The sequence below is a fragment of the Malus sylvestris genome, chromosome 10, assembly GCF_916048215.2.
Source record: "Malus sylvestris chromosome 10, drMalSylv7.2, whole genome shotgun sequence".
Lineage (NCBI taxonomy): Eukaryota > Viridiplantae > Streptophyta > Magnoliopsida > Rosales > Rosaceae > Malus > Malus sylvestris.
Window position 1 is genome coordinate 16,931,092 of NC_062269.1, and position 15,393 is coordinate 16,946,484.

Here is a 15,393-nt window from a genome sequence, read left to right on the forward strand (position 1 = left end):
AAAAAAAAAGAGAGAAAAGAGAAGAAAAAGAAAGATTGTATACAAATGAAATAAAAAGTTTTTAAAGTTTCAGTTTAAGGGTGTGGTTGGAGGTGCTAGAAGAATCGCTGGAAAGATTGAGTTCTTATAAATCTAAACAAAAGAATTGCTTGCAATGTAGCTTGGAACTTGTGTTTACCTATTCTTTTATTTCAATAACCCTCTCCCTAAACCTCATTACATCCAATAAAAGTCCTCTTGATTTAAGTTTTGCAATTATGACTGTGGAGAAGTGATCTTTATGCAAGCTTATGGTAGAACTTTCACATTTGATTCTTTGAGCGAAACACATTTAAACTAAACACATGTGTGATTGAGTGTATATCCCGTGAGAAGGTTGCTAGTTTGCATATGATGATTTTAAAAATATAAAAATTTTGAAATTGCATTAGCATGGCTATCTCACACACTACACTTCAAGGATGATTCAAAGATTACTGCTAATATTTGAATAAGGAAGATGAACTTGGATTAGTTTGTTTGGTGCTAGCTATGGTTCTTGTTGATTTGTGTTCTCGAATGAAATTCTATGAGGGTCACATAGGGGGAAGCTAATGTTTTTCTTGTTACTTTTTGTTCTTGTTTTCTTTGTTTTGCTCGAGGACTAGCAAAAGTTAAGTGTGGGGGTATTTGATCGGATCATATTTATATATATTTTTACGTCGAATTCACTCGTCTTTTCTTAGTTAGTTCCTTATATTTTTGAGCTATTTACGTTATTTTTGTGTTTATAGGATTTGTTATGCAAAGAAAATAAAAATAGAACAAGTGAAATTTTATGTAATAAATTCGTCAAAACTGTCTGTGTAGATCAGCTTTTAAATTAAATTAAAAAAAATAATAATGATAAGTCATGATGATGTTTGAAACATCATCATAATTCATGTTGTGACAGGCAAGAGACACGAGGAGTGGCATAAAAGCAAGAAAAGAAGAATAAGAAGAAGTGGATGGTGCACTAGAGAGAGGAGGACGTGCAGAGTTGTTTAAGGGAGAGGACTGGACAGCAGAAAAAGAATATAAAATAATGGGGGAGAAGTGGAAGGCAGCGAGGCTGCCAAAAAGAAAACAGAAAAATAAAGAGAGAGGGATATAGCATAGAAGCGGGGAGAGGGAAGAGACCAGGGAAAAGGAAATAAAAAATAAATAAAAGAAGAAACATAAGGCATGACACGGGGGGGGGGGAATACAGGCTGCCTTTGGCAGCGTGAGAGACTGGAAGCAAAAAGCTGCCTAGCAGCGTGAGCAAGGCAGAGATTAGCAGAAGTCAAGGGCGGAGAGAACTGATAGGAAGCTGCCTTTGGCAGCGTGAGAACGGGAAGAGAGAAGAGAGACTGTCAGAAGGCAGAGAGACGCAGCAGGGTGACGAGGAGAAGCAGGGGAGATAGACGCGGAGCAGGAGGGCAGACGCATCAAATTTTGGCAGATCTTCTTTTCTTGGTTTTATCTTCTCAAACCTATGTTTTACTTTTGGTTTAATTTGAAAATAATGTGTAACTAAATTTATTTTGGCTAGAGGTTAATTCAAAGCCATGAATATATTTGTAATATGAATTGATTACCTTCAGTTGTGATTTCTGAGTTGTGATTTAATTTGCTTAACTGCTTGATTGATAACTTATTTTTGTATGTCGATTAAGAATGCATACTTAATTTACATGCATGAATTTGATGCTAGAATATAAGTGAATTTCACCTAATCGTTATGAACTTATATTCACAAGTAGTGAAAGTTGTTATCCACAATCGTGTTAAGTGAATTCTAGGCTGGATTAACATGCGTATTTCATAGTTATGAATGCCTAGTCAATGTTTATGATTTCCGTTGAACTTAATGATCTTTGTTGAATGTCTCTATCATGCGTATCCCATAGTTAGGGACTTTGATGAGGAATAATTTGGTTGTAATGCGTATTCCATTCAATCCAATGAATCTAGGGAAATCTAAGAGTTAATTTAAGCGGACCTAATTAACTTGGAACATTGTCATTCACAATTTATTGAAAGAACAACTGAAAATCAATTTAGGTTGCATATGTATCATGTGTGGAGAAGAACCCTCTAGCTAGTCCGTCACCTATCCTTTCACCTTAATTTCATGCTTTTGTCAATTCTGTAATTTATTTAAGTTTAATTTACTTCTCGTCAAAACCAAACCCCCCCCCATTATTAAATTATATTATTTAGTTAGTTTTCATTGTTGTTAGTCTTTTAATTCAATTTCCGTCCATTTCAGTTCCTAGTGTCTAATTTGATTGTTTTCATTATTTTGAGTCATTCTAAGTGTGTTTCGAGTTATTAGAGTTTTTAGCCTAGTTTTGTGTCCTTGAGTCTTATTTAATATTTTGAATAGATTAGCAATCCCTCCTAATCCCCGGCCTAGAACGATACCCTACTTACATCTATACTACAATTGTCAAAAAGAGAGTTTAATTTGTGTGTCAAGTAATTTTCACATCACATGACAATTGATAACAACATGATATTTCGAAAGCCAATTCATTACCAAAATTATGTCAAAATCAACAAGAAGTAAGGGAAGAATATCTGCTTCCATAAGTTCTTCAACCATAAGGACTGGACAATTCTCGTACTCCCATTGGATACTAAAAACATCACAATGGGAATAGCTAACCCAAATTCTTGATCAAGCGGTGTAGGATAGGTATTTTCCATTTGTGAGAATGTAGTGAAGTACAAGAATGTATAGCTCCAAGATCAATTAATACTCTAGCTAAATAACCAAAAGCATTTAACGTACCAATAATGACATTTGGATCCTCATTTGCATGCTGCTGATTCATAGCAAAAACACAACCTTGGGCTGCTCTTCCAGAAGTACTAGCTCTATCACTACTACGACCACCTTGGTTACGCTAACTTTTGTTTCCTCTACCTTGGTTGTTACCCTGGCGACGACCTCCCGAGGCTGAATAGAATTTTACGGCTTAATTTCCATTGTATTGCATAAAGGGAAAATATATACAAGAGACAACCCCTGTTCTACAAGGTAACAATAAAGGACTCACAAATCCTTCCTAATAAAGGATTCCTAATATTTACAATATATTTATATGCCCTTTTTACAAAAACCCCTCACGACAACACTCCCCCTCAAGTTGGAGCATAGATATCACACATGCCCAAATTGACAAGTAAGTCACCAAACAACCTACAACACACGGCATGAGTGAGGATATCTATGAGTTGCTCTTCTGAGTTCACAAACGGTATTGACACAATTTTCTTCTCAAGCTTTTCCTTAATAAAGTGACGGTCAACCTCCATATGTTTTGTTCTATCATGTTGTACCGGGTTCTCTGCAATCTCCCGTGCGGACTTATTATCACAATACAAGCTTATTGCCTCCTTTGCTTTGAAACCTAGACCGCCAAGTAACTTACGTAACCAAAGAACTTCACATATCCCATGTGCCATACCTCTGAATTCGGCCTCGGTTGAAGACCTTGACACCACATTTTGCTTCTTACTTCTCCAAGTAACTAGATTTCCACCAACAAACGTAAAGTATCCAGAAGTAAAGCGCCTATCAGTCACATCATCTGCCCAATCAGCGTCAGTAAATCCCTCAACCCTCAGATGACCTGAATTTTTATACAAAATTTCTTTTCCTGGAACCGACTTCAAATAAGCCAAAATTTACATAACAGTTGCCATATGATCCACACTCGGTGAGTGCATAAACTAACTCACCACACTTACTGCATAGGCTATATCTGGACGAGTATGAGCTAAATAAATTAGTCTTCCTACCAGTCTCTGATATCTGCCTTTATCCACTGGTTCTTGATCCGGATAAATTCCCAAGTAATGTTTCTCCACAATAGGAGTATCCACTGGTTTACACCCAAGCATACCCGTTTCCTTCAATAAATCTATAACATATTTTCGTTGAGACAAGAAAATACCTATGGACGAACGAGCAACTTCAACACCAAGGAAATACTTTAAGTCACACAAATTTTTCATCTCAAACTCAGCAGAAAGGTTCTTCTCCAGCTTGATAATTTTATCTGAATCATCACCTGTTTTTATCATATCATCTACATAAATAATCAAGGCTATTACTTTACCGTTCCTCCGCTTCACAAATAAAGTATGATCAGAATGACTCTAAAAATACCAATTTTTTCTCATGGCCTGAGTGAACCTCCCAAACCATGCACATGGTGACTGTTTAAGCCCATAAAGGGACTTCCGTAGTCGGCACACTCCTATTTTTCCTCCATTGCTATACCCTGGAGGAAAATCCATATACACTTCTTCTTCTAGATGTCCATGAAGAAACACATTTTTTACATCAAACTGTTTCAGTGGCCAATTCAAATTTGCAGCTAGTGAGATAAGGACTCGTTGTTGGAAATGTGCCCTAAAGCCAATCATGTGATGATACTTTACGGACATTTCACATGTTAAACTAATCTAGTTTTACATATAAAGGGCAAAGATTATTGTTTGAGCCGTCTCATATAAATGTTATATGCTTAAACGATAAAGTCCAAGGAATATGTGATTGGGAGAATGTAATCTAATGAAGTTAGATTCATGAGACCATTCTTTCGTAGACACATCCTAAATGTTCCTGATCATAGGATTGCCAATTGGGCATTGACAGTCCGTTAAGATCGGTACGTACTATGTCTTCTCTCAGGGAGAGTGATTAGTCTCGAGTCATTGGTGTGTGTGACATCAAGACAAGTACGGTAGGTGCTCAATAGAGAATGAGTTCACTGAACGCGATTAACGAAGAGTTCTCATATTCCATGTCACATGAGAACTCATGGTTGGGATAATGCAAAGTAGTCCTTTGACCTGAGGCATCATAGTTGTCTTGTGGTTAAGTCCTTGATCTTTGATTATGTCAAAGTCACTCCATCAGGAGGGTGTCCACGGCATCGTTGGGGTCAAGCCACTTAGCTATGGAGACAAGTGAATGCGCAACAAGGGATCTCTAACCTTCAAACCGTTTGAGGGAGAATACTCTATGATATGATTTGAATCTCTGGCCAGAGTATGAATGAGATTGGGGAATGCGTTCCAAATCACATTCAAGGTAATCATATAAGCACAAGACACACATTGGATAGTAGACATGAGCAAATAAACTATCAAACCAAACAATGTGGTCAAGAGTATTAGATTAGAGAAAGACCGTATTGCATTTGTAATCCCGAACTGAATAGGTTCTCTAACCTCTTCTGATTAGCTTGGGTAACCATGATATGCTGCTAGGTGTCACTCATGGTTTGTGGAAGCCCTAAACGTGTGTAATCACTAAAGGGAGAATTGAAAATAGTTTCAATTCACAATCGATGTAAAATGGTTTTAATCGCCCACTACCTCGCTAAAAGGAACCTAATGGATCGCACACCATAAAAGGTAGAGATTGGAGATTAAACGGAAATGAGTAAGAATGATTAAATGGTTTAATCATTTATTTATGGCAAGGATTAATTAATATGTTAATTAATCAAACGAATAAGTTCGTTAAATGACTTCGGGATAGTTTTGGACCTTAAGGCCCAATGGGCTTCGAACGTCAAGCCCATTAACTTAAGTTGTATGACAATTTAATGAATAAAGATTCATTAAAGCCCAAAAGCCCAAAAATCCCTAAATGGGCGGCCATATGGAATGAATTAGGGTTTTGGTTATTTAGGTCACTTAAAGAAGTGACTATATAAATGACTTTATAGCCAAATATTCATTAAGGATTAAAAGGGTTTATTTTTGGGGAAAATTGGTGAGAATTGTCTCTCCATTTTCTCTCTAAAGAGGCCAACACCTTGGAGGGTACATCTAGCAATCCTACTACTCCAAGGTCACTCATTTCTTCTACAATCTAACCTTGGTGAAGAGACTTAGAGGTTCTCAATTTTGGGAACTTGGAGAACCTATTCTTCCATCCAAATCCATGGATCTAAGAAGCAAGGAATGAAGGCCCTATCTCTTTGGGTGATTAGCCTTTGCTTATGCAAAGAGGAATCTACAAAGGTATTAATTTCAACTCACTTTGTTTTGAGTTGATTATTGGTTCACCAATCTACTAGGCTTTGAATTTCATGGTAATGTTTTGTTTTTGAGTGCATACAAGCATGATTCCGCCTTTAATTGTTAATTGCATGCTATATGATGTTGCTCAAATGAACATGTTTTCCCAAAATAATTCCTTCACTCGTACCGTATTCATCTTAGCCACGGGAGAGAAAGTTTCCTGATAATCAACTCCGTATGTTTGAGTATACCCTTTCGCCACCAACCTTGCTTTATACCTATCGAGTGATCCATTAGCCTTGTATTTAACTGTAAAAACCCATCGGCACCCAATTGGCTTTTTTCCTTTTGGTAGCTCAACTACTTCCCATGTATTATTTTTCTGCACTGCCCTCATCTCTTCATCCATTGCTTCGATCCATTCTAGATTCTTCAAAACGTCTTCTACTCGAGTTGGTACTTGAATCGAATCCACATTATTCACCCAAGCCTGGCGTTCAGATTAAAGGTTTTTACAGGACACATAATTGGTTATGGGATACTTTACTTTTCCCTCCAGAGAGAACCTGTCAAGAGGTACACCACGATTTTGCCTTAGTGGCAATTTATATGTACTTATAACATCATTAGTTACATGAGTATCACTAGTGCTTACCTTAGGGATATCCAGAGAAGATGTATTGGACAACGGCACTATTGGGCTAGAGAGAGGAGAGAAAGCTGCTTCGGTAACAGCTGGCTGACCATCAGTACACTCCTCTTCGGCAACACCAACACACGGACTGGTAGCCTCTTCTTCGGTGAAAAGCTGCTGACCATTCACAACAGGCTATTCGACAGGAGGAGACTGAGCATCAACTGCATCACTCGGCATGGCACCTTGCACTCCCCCTGAAACCATTACCTCTTGTACATCTAACCATTCAAAAACACCATCAAGATCACAACTAGAACTCTCCCCCTTGTGATCGAAGGGTGGTGATACGGGAGTATAAAAATATTCTGACTCAGAGAAAGTTACATCCATGGTTATATACATGTGGCGAGTTGCAGGGTGGTAACACTTGTACCCTTTCTGGTGAGATGAAAAACCCACAAAGACATACGGAAGAGCAAAAGGATCCAATTTACTACGATTAATCTTGTGAATATGAACATAAGCAACGCATCTAAACACTCGAGAGTGAGAATATTGGTAGAAACAACCGGAACATGTTCTGTCAACACTTGGAGTGGAGTACGAAATTCTACAACTCGGGATGGCATGCGATTTATAACATACATGGCATAGGTGATGGCGTCTGGCCAAAAACTTTTAGGCACGGATCCACCAATAAGCAATGCACGAGCAGTTTCCAAAATATGACGTTTTTTTCGCTCAGCTACCCCATTCTGTTGTGGGGTATACGAACACGTTGTCTCATGAAGAATTCCTTGATCACGAAAAAAAGTAGATAGCTCAGAGTTAACATATTCTCCCCCATTATCAGTACGAAGAACCTTAATAATGGAGGAATATTGTGTAGCCTGATAGGAGCATATTTATGCGACTTAGTTGGCTTGTTCTTGTGCATTTATGTCGTGTTTCCTTAGTTATTTTAATGTTTAAAGTCATTTTCGTGTGTTTTCAGACTCTAAGTACAAAGTATGCAAGAAGATGCATTTTGGAGGCCTTTGGAGCATGTTTCGGGCTTGGAATGGATAGCAAATGCATGGGCCAAGTGGATGGACGAATTTGAGAACTAAAGAGGCCAAGAATATGAAGAATTATGGTCCAAAAGATGAAGAAAACAGCCCAAAAATCTGTCACCCCAACTTGCATTCCTTGCCATGCAAACCACATAGAATTCCCTTTGGATTCCATGCCATGCTTGATCACTCTTGTCCCCTACATAATTTCTAATTTCATGCTTCAATTCATTTAATTATTACACTCAATTGCTTGATACCTCTTGTTCCCTTCACTCATTAGATTTTAGACAACATTTACATCCATTACATGCACCAATTGATGCTCCATCATTCACATTTGGAATCCCATGCCTTGTGTACCACATGTTGCTGCACCTTTGACCCATTTATTGACACATTTTCACCTCCCTTTCCATCTCTATGCAATGTACACAATCATTCATGCCCCCTAGCTACAAGACCACTCCATTTTACCCTTCACACTTTGCATCATCACTTCATTTTCACCCTTGGACCATTGCACACCACACACACAAATTGCCATGCATTTCATCCTTAACCTAACCTGATTTTCTAAGGTTTTTGGGGCCTATAAATACATGTTTACACCCCTTGGCCAAAGAATAATCCCCCATATTCATCATTTTATCACAGAAATTCGTCCATACACACCCTAGGAAGCAAAACACCCCAAAAACACCATTCTAGTGCCTAGAAAACATAACAGCCACTCCACCTTCTTCCACCCTCTTTGCCTAGTTCTCCACCACCTTCCAACCATCAAACACTCTTCCACACTCACCCTAAACCCCTCCATATCATTCCCCATCCATTCTACACCATAAATCCACCCAAAAATCTGTCCACAAGCTTCATGCCGTAACAAGGAGGAAGGGAGATCCATTGATGCACTTGCTTTCCAAGTTGGAGCATTTTAGGTGTTTTCTTTCCTTTGATTTTAATGTCTAATTTTATGTATCTTTGTATTGCAAGAATGAGGAACTAAACCCCCTTAGTTGGGGGGTGATTCGAAACCATGTACATGCTTGCAATATGATTTGATTACATTCAGTTGTTATTTAAAAAGTTGCGGATTCAATTCGTTCATCTACTTGATTGATAACTTATTTGTGTATGTTGATTGAGAGTGCACGCTTAGTTTTCATGCATGAATATAATGCTAGATTATGAGGGAGTTTCACCTAATAGTTACAATCTTATAATCACAAGTAGTCAAGGTCGCTTGAAAACGATCGCGTTGAATGAATTCTTGGCACTAGTTTCATGCTCATCATAGTAACGAATGCCTCGTCAACACTTATAGTTCTCATTGTGCTTCATGATTCTTGATTGTATCTTTATTGTGCTCATCACGTAAGGAACCTTTGAGGAATGCTTTGAATTGTTGTATGCGCTTTTCCATCCAATTCATTAACTTAAGGAGAACTTGAAGGTTAATTTAAGCGTATCTAATTAACTTGGGGTGTTGAGTTTCATAATTTATTGAAAGAACAACTGAAAATCATTTTGTTTGCAAGTGTGTCATGTGTGGAGAAGAACCTCCTAACTAGCCTTTTATCCATCCTTTTCATCCAAAAACGTTTTACAATCTGTTTTGTTTTAAAGTTTCTGTTTTGTTTTCAATTTTCGTCCAAAACAAATCCCCCTTTATTTTGAAGTCTTAGATTAGTTAGAAAGTTTTTTTATTTGTGTTTCTAAGTGTTTTGATTCAAGTTTTCATCCAACTTCGTCCAAGTTCTTGTTAGGTTCTCAAAACTGCCCAGAAAGTGGTTTTTAGGCAGTTTTGAGTCATTAGGTTGCTGTTTTGAGTTTTATGTTTGTTTAAGTATTTTAAAGTATAGTTTTGCATTCTTTGAGTCTAGTTTAGTGTTTTAAATTTTGTTTTTATGTTTTTAAGTCAGTTTTCAAGTGTTTAGCAATCCCTCCTAATCCCCGGCCTAGAACGATCCCTACTTACATACTTTACTACATTTGATAAAAAGAGGGTTTAATTTTGTGTGTTAACTTATTTTACGCATCATAGCCACCATTTGAGAGAAAGATTGAATGATCATACTAACATCACTTGTATGTTTCAACAGATAAACCCACGTCATACGAGTGCAATCATCAACAAATGAAATAAACCATTTAATTCCCGAAGTAGTACTAATAGGGGAAGGCCCCCACACATTAGAGTGTACTAGTGCAAATGGAGAAGATGTTCTATTCATACTTGGAGGGAATGAAGCACGATGACTTTTGGCTAAAATACATACTTCACATTTCAATTCTGAGTCTTCAATACCACTAAACAAATCAGGTAATATATGTTTCAAATAACCAAACGATGCATGCCCCAAACGACGATGCAATAACAATACCTTCTGTAGACTACTATTACGTGACGCATGAACCAAATTAGCTCTTCCAGGAACCACATCATCCACATAAATAGCCTTTCTCTCTTAGTGCCACGCCTAATGATCTCATTTGTCTGAATATCCTGAAGCAAGCAAAATGAAGGATACATTAATACAACACAATCCAATTGTTTAGTGACTTGAGGTACCGACAATAAGTGATAGGACAATGATGGAACCAATAAACAATTATGTAAGAGAAGAGAGGGTGTAAAAGACACTGTTCTCGCTCCAACAACAGCAGCAGTGGAACCATTGGCAGTTGCCACACACTTTCTATGAGGACATGTCATAAATTGAAATAAGGTTTTATCATACGTCATATGATCTGTTGCATCGGAATCCAAAATCCACCCTGAGTTTGCCATTATAACAACATACGAGACAGTGATACATGAAATCACACCAATACACAACAATTGTAGCACAAACAGTGGTACAATCCTCTTGCACGACAAGTAACCAATCAACTAGTTGATAACTCAATATCTCACGCTGCAATCCAAGGCAACAGCGAAAAACCACACTTACAGGGTCAATTGCAGAACCACAACAATTGTACACGACTTTCCACACTGCAAAAAACACAAACAGCAGTAATAAAAGGCGGGAAAAAAATACTGGATGCAGCTCCAGTAGCAGCCAATCCCTATTTTTTTTCCCTTGTTGTTTTGGCAGACAGAATGTCAAACCACACACGGACAGCAGCAGTAGCCGCACTGCAAATAACTCTCTTACCCGGGATGCAGACGGCAATAACACAATTATACCCACACGGGACCTACTTTTAGATAGAATATTCCTTTAATTGCTTAAGCACATTCTTCATGGCCTTGCAATTGAACTCCACACACACGGTACTGCTAAACACACAGCAGTATGACACTGCATAATGCACACATAGCAAGACCACACACACGGCCTGACTTATTGCTGCAAGAAGAAGAAGCAGGAATAGGTCGGCCGAGCACAGCATCAGTAAATATCATTTACAATTTCTAGGGTTACAGGAAATCTGGATCTCATGCCAAATAGAATTTTACGGCTTAATTTCCATTGTATTGCATAAAGGGAAAATATTTACAAGAGACAACCCCTGATCTACAAAGTAATAATAAAGGACTCACAAATCCTTCCTAATAAAGGATTCCTAATATTTACAATATATTTATATGCCCTTTTTACAAAAACCCCTCACGACAACAGGCTGCACTATTTGCCCGTCTCTGTTGATAAATCTGTTGAGCCTAGGGATAAGTCTGCTGATTAGGCTGATAAGTCGACTGACATGTAAGTCGGATGACTAGGCTGATAAAGTTGTTTGCGATGCTAATAAATTGGCTTATAGTGCTGATAAGTAGGTTGCAAATTTGTCATACCATAATCTGGTTGCTGGGTCATGCTAAAAGACATACCCAAATTCTGCTTAGGTGTAACGCCCTGGACTTGGCGCACTAGTGAAAGGAAAAATAAATACAAAAAAGTAAGGGCCTGTTTGGTATGTAACTTGAGAACAAAACTAAAAATTTTTATTTTTTTAAGAAAAAAATGTTTTGATTTAAAAATTTTAAATTCAAAACCTTGTTTGGCATGCATTTTCTCAAAACTAATCCAAACAGAAAAAGTCAAATGCCCAGCCCAAGCAATTACCCGACCACTGCATCCCTCCTATCCCCAGCGGCGAAAGACCAATTTCCCGACCACCGCATCCCTCACTTCCCTATCGGTGACTCCTTTGGATATTTACCAACTCCTTACTCCAAACTCGCGTTGACATTGGCGGTCTCAAACCAACCAATGACCATAGGAAAGATGTGGTGGCTATGGTGCTATGGTGGATGCAAGTGAGAAGAGATAAGATTGAAGAGGCAACAGAGAAGAGAGGATTGAAGAGGCGGGAGAGATCGATTTGTCTTGGCCGGAGGGAGAAGGATAGATGTGGTGGCTATGGTGGATATAAGCGGGAAGGGATTGGAAAGGAAATAGAGAAAAGAGGATTGAGGGTTTAGGGATTAGAAATGCATTTATCCTCGGATTAATGCAACACTAGAGTTCACATGCTCCATGAACAATCTTAAGTAATTCCACATAAATTGTAAATATATCTATCATAAAACATTTACACAAGATCCAACATTATTGACTTAAAATAAAGAGATATTTGAAATAGTGTAAAATCACATAATAACTCATGGTTTTCAGTTATTAGAAAATAAAAACATTTTGACAACACATTACATAAACCCCTCACCTCGACAATTCGAGCTTTGACAAGACAACCTTACTAACATCTCAACAAACCTCAACATCTCTCTCTCTCTCTCTCTGTCTGTATATATAATATATATACACATATATATGGACATGCATGGCTTTCCGCGTGCTACTTGCATGCAACGTAAAAAGAAAGGGAAAGTGTGACTAAATATGTGAATGAAATAGAGACGTGGAATGCTATTTATAGGTGTCCAAAGTCGGTATGGCATGAGTCGCCTCATACTCGACTATTAACGCCACCAATCAAAGAATCCTGATGCATTTCCCAATTCAACCCCTTCTACTATATAAAGGATGACTCATAATAACACCTCCTGCTTGCATGATAAGCAAATGATAGCTCCTACATCAAAAACACCAGCCACTGTTGAGTTTTGGTTTCAATATTTGTTGTATATTTCATTATGAAGATTACAAGAGAATGAAGGCAACTCTTATAGAGAGCAAAAAAGAAAGCTATAAGAGATTATAGGCTAACTGATAAGAGCATGTTTATGCGACTGAGTTAGCTTGTTCTCATGCATTTATGTTGTTATTTCTTAGTTAATTATGTATTTTAAGCTATTTTCGTGTGTTTGTAGGTCCATAGGCCTTATGAAGCAATAAGATGCATTTTGGTGCATTTTGAAGCAGTTTTGGGCTTGGAATGAATGGCACATGCATGCAGCAAGGTGGATGGACGAAATTGAAGACTAAAGAGGCTAGGAATGTGTTAAAGAGAAAGAAGAATTAATGTAAAAAGAACAAAGAGCTCAGCAACAAAGGAGTGTCACTCCACCATTCACCTTTCCATCATTGTCATGCACCATCATTGCACTCCCTTTGGATTCCTATGCCGTGCATCATCATCCATGTTCCCTCCATTGACTCATTTGTTACATCATTCCACCTCCCTTTCCTTTCTCTACCATGTGCACAATTATTCATGTTCACTAGCTGCAACACCACTCAATTTTACCCCCATGCTTTGCATCATCACTTCACTTTCACCTTTGAATCATTTCAAATACCACTCATTGCACTCAATTGCTACACCATTCCTTGTTCCCTCCATCATTTCAGATTTCATGCATCATTACATTGAATCATTGCACTCAATTGCTACATCATTCCTTGTCCCTCCATCATTTCAAATTCATGCATCATTACATTGAATCATTGCACTCAATTGCTACACCATTCTTTGTTCCCTCCATCATTTCAGATTTCATGCATCATTACATTGAATCATTGCACTCAATTGCTACACCATTCCTTGTTCCCTCCACCATTTCAGATTTCATGCATCATTGCACTCAATTGCTACACCACTCCATGTTCCCCTCCATTGCCATGCACTTCCTCCATAAAAGGAAGTGTGTGTAACATAAATTTAGTTCATACTTGGTTAGATCATTCACTCCCATTTCAACACAACCTTCATCCAAACACATCCATTCATCTTCACATCCATTCCTCCATACAAACAAACCTTCAAACACTTACCAACACCTTGTGCCGTAGCAAAGGAAGGGAAGGAAAGTGCTTGGACGTGCTTGCTGTCCAACTTGGATCGTTGGAGCATTTAGGTGTTTTCTTTCTTTTTTTTCTAATGTTTAAATTCATTTCCTTTCGTTTTGTTGTAAATATGAGTGGTTAAACCCCTCTTGGCTAGGGGTGATTTCAAAGCCATGATTATGTGTGCAATAGAATTTGATAAATTCCAGTTATGAACTCTTGAATCGTGAATGCAATTGGCTTAACTATTTGATTGATAACTTATTTGTATTTGTTAATTAAGGGTCGACACTTAATTGGCATGCATAAATCTGTTGCTAGAATATAAGGAAGTTTCACATAATCGTTATAAACTTATATTCACATGTAGTGAAGGTCGCTTATAAACGATCGTGTTAAGTTCAATTCCTAGCATGAGTGACATGATGTCATAGTTGCAAGTGCTTTGTCAATGCTTATGATTTTCATTAAATGTAATGATCTTTGATTGTATCTCTATTATGATGTCATGTAGGGAACTTTAGAAGAATGTTTTGGGTTGTCGAATGATGTCATCCAATCCAATAAAACAATGAAAATCTGAGAGTTAACTAGTGATGTCACGGTTAATTTGGAGCATTGTCGTTCATAATTCAATGAATTAGTAACTGGAAATCGAGTTATTTGCATACATGTCATGTGTGGAGAAAAATCCTCTAGCTATCCCATCCATCATCTTATTTCTCACATTAGTTTTACAGTCGGTCTAGTTTTTCATACTTGTTTGTTTGTTTCAACTTCATCCAAATCAAAACCCGTCTTTTAGTTTCTTGTTTCAAAGTGTTTCAAATCTGTTTTAGTTTGTGTTTTTAAGTGTTTTGATTCAAGTAAAAGTCAATTTTCGTCCAAAGTCATTCCTAGTATCTAGTTTAAGTTTATTTGGTTGTTTTAAGCTGTTTTGAGTATTTTAAGTTTGCTTTGAGTCTTGTGAGTCTTGTTAAGCGTTTTTAAGTTTAGTTTTATGTTTTTGAGTTAGTACAAAGGTTATTAGCAAGCCCTCCTAATCCCTGGTCCAGAACAATCCCTACTTATAGTTGTACTACAATTGTCAAAAGAGGGTTAAATTTATGTGTTAAGATAATTTTCGCACCAAGTTTTTGGCGCCGTTGCCAGGGATTAGCAACTTTGCTAATCCCTTGTTATTTCTTTTTGTTTATTTTCATGTGTTTTTGTTCCTAGTTGCTGATTTTACTTATTTTCTTGTTTTAGGTGGTTTATGACTCGAAGTTCTCCACCTGTTCATAAGTACATCTTTGACTTTGACGACGATTTTGAACGAACTTTGAGACGAGCAAGGAATCAACAAGATCCCCAACCATCTCAACCTGCACTAGATCTTGAAGAAGACAAAGTAGAAGAGCAAGAGGAGGCCACGGCAAGGACTTTTGAAGAAGTCCAAGATATGGCAGTA

At 37.7% G+C, this 15,393-nt stretch overlaps 1 long non-coding RNA gene across 1 annotated transcript in view; it reads right to left on the reverse strand.

Moving 5' to 3' along the window:
* Nucleotides 1–1,320: 1,320 nt before the first annotated feature.
* LOC126585961 (uncharacterized) overlaps nt 1,321–15,393 on the reverse strand; it is a 55,176-nt gene continuing 41,103 nt past the window's right edge. The window contains exon 3 of the long non-coding RNA XR_007610707.1: nt 1,321–1,601. This is a non-coding gene — a long non-coding RNA (uncharacterized LOC126585961). The remainder of the gene's footprint in view (nt 1,602–15,393) is intronic.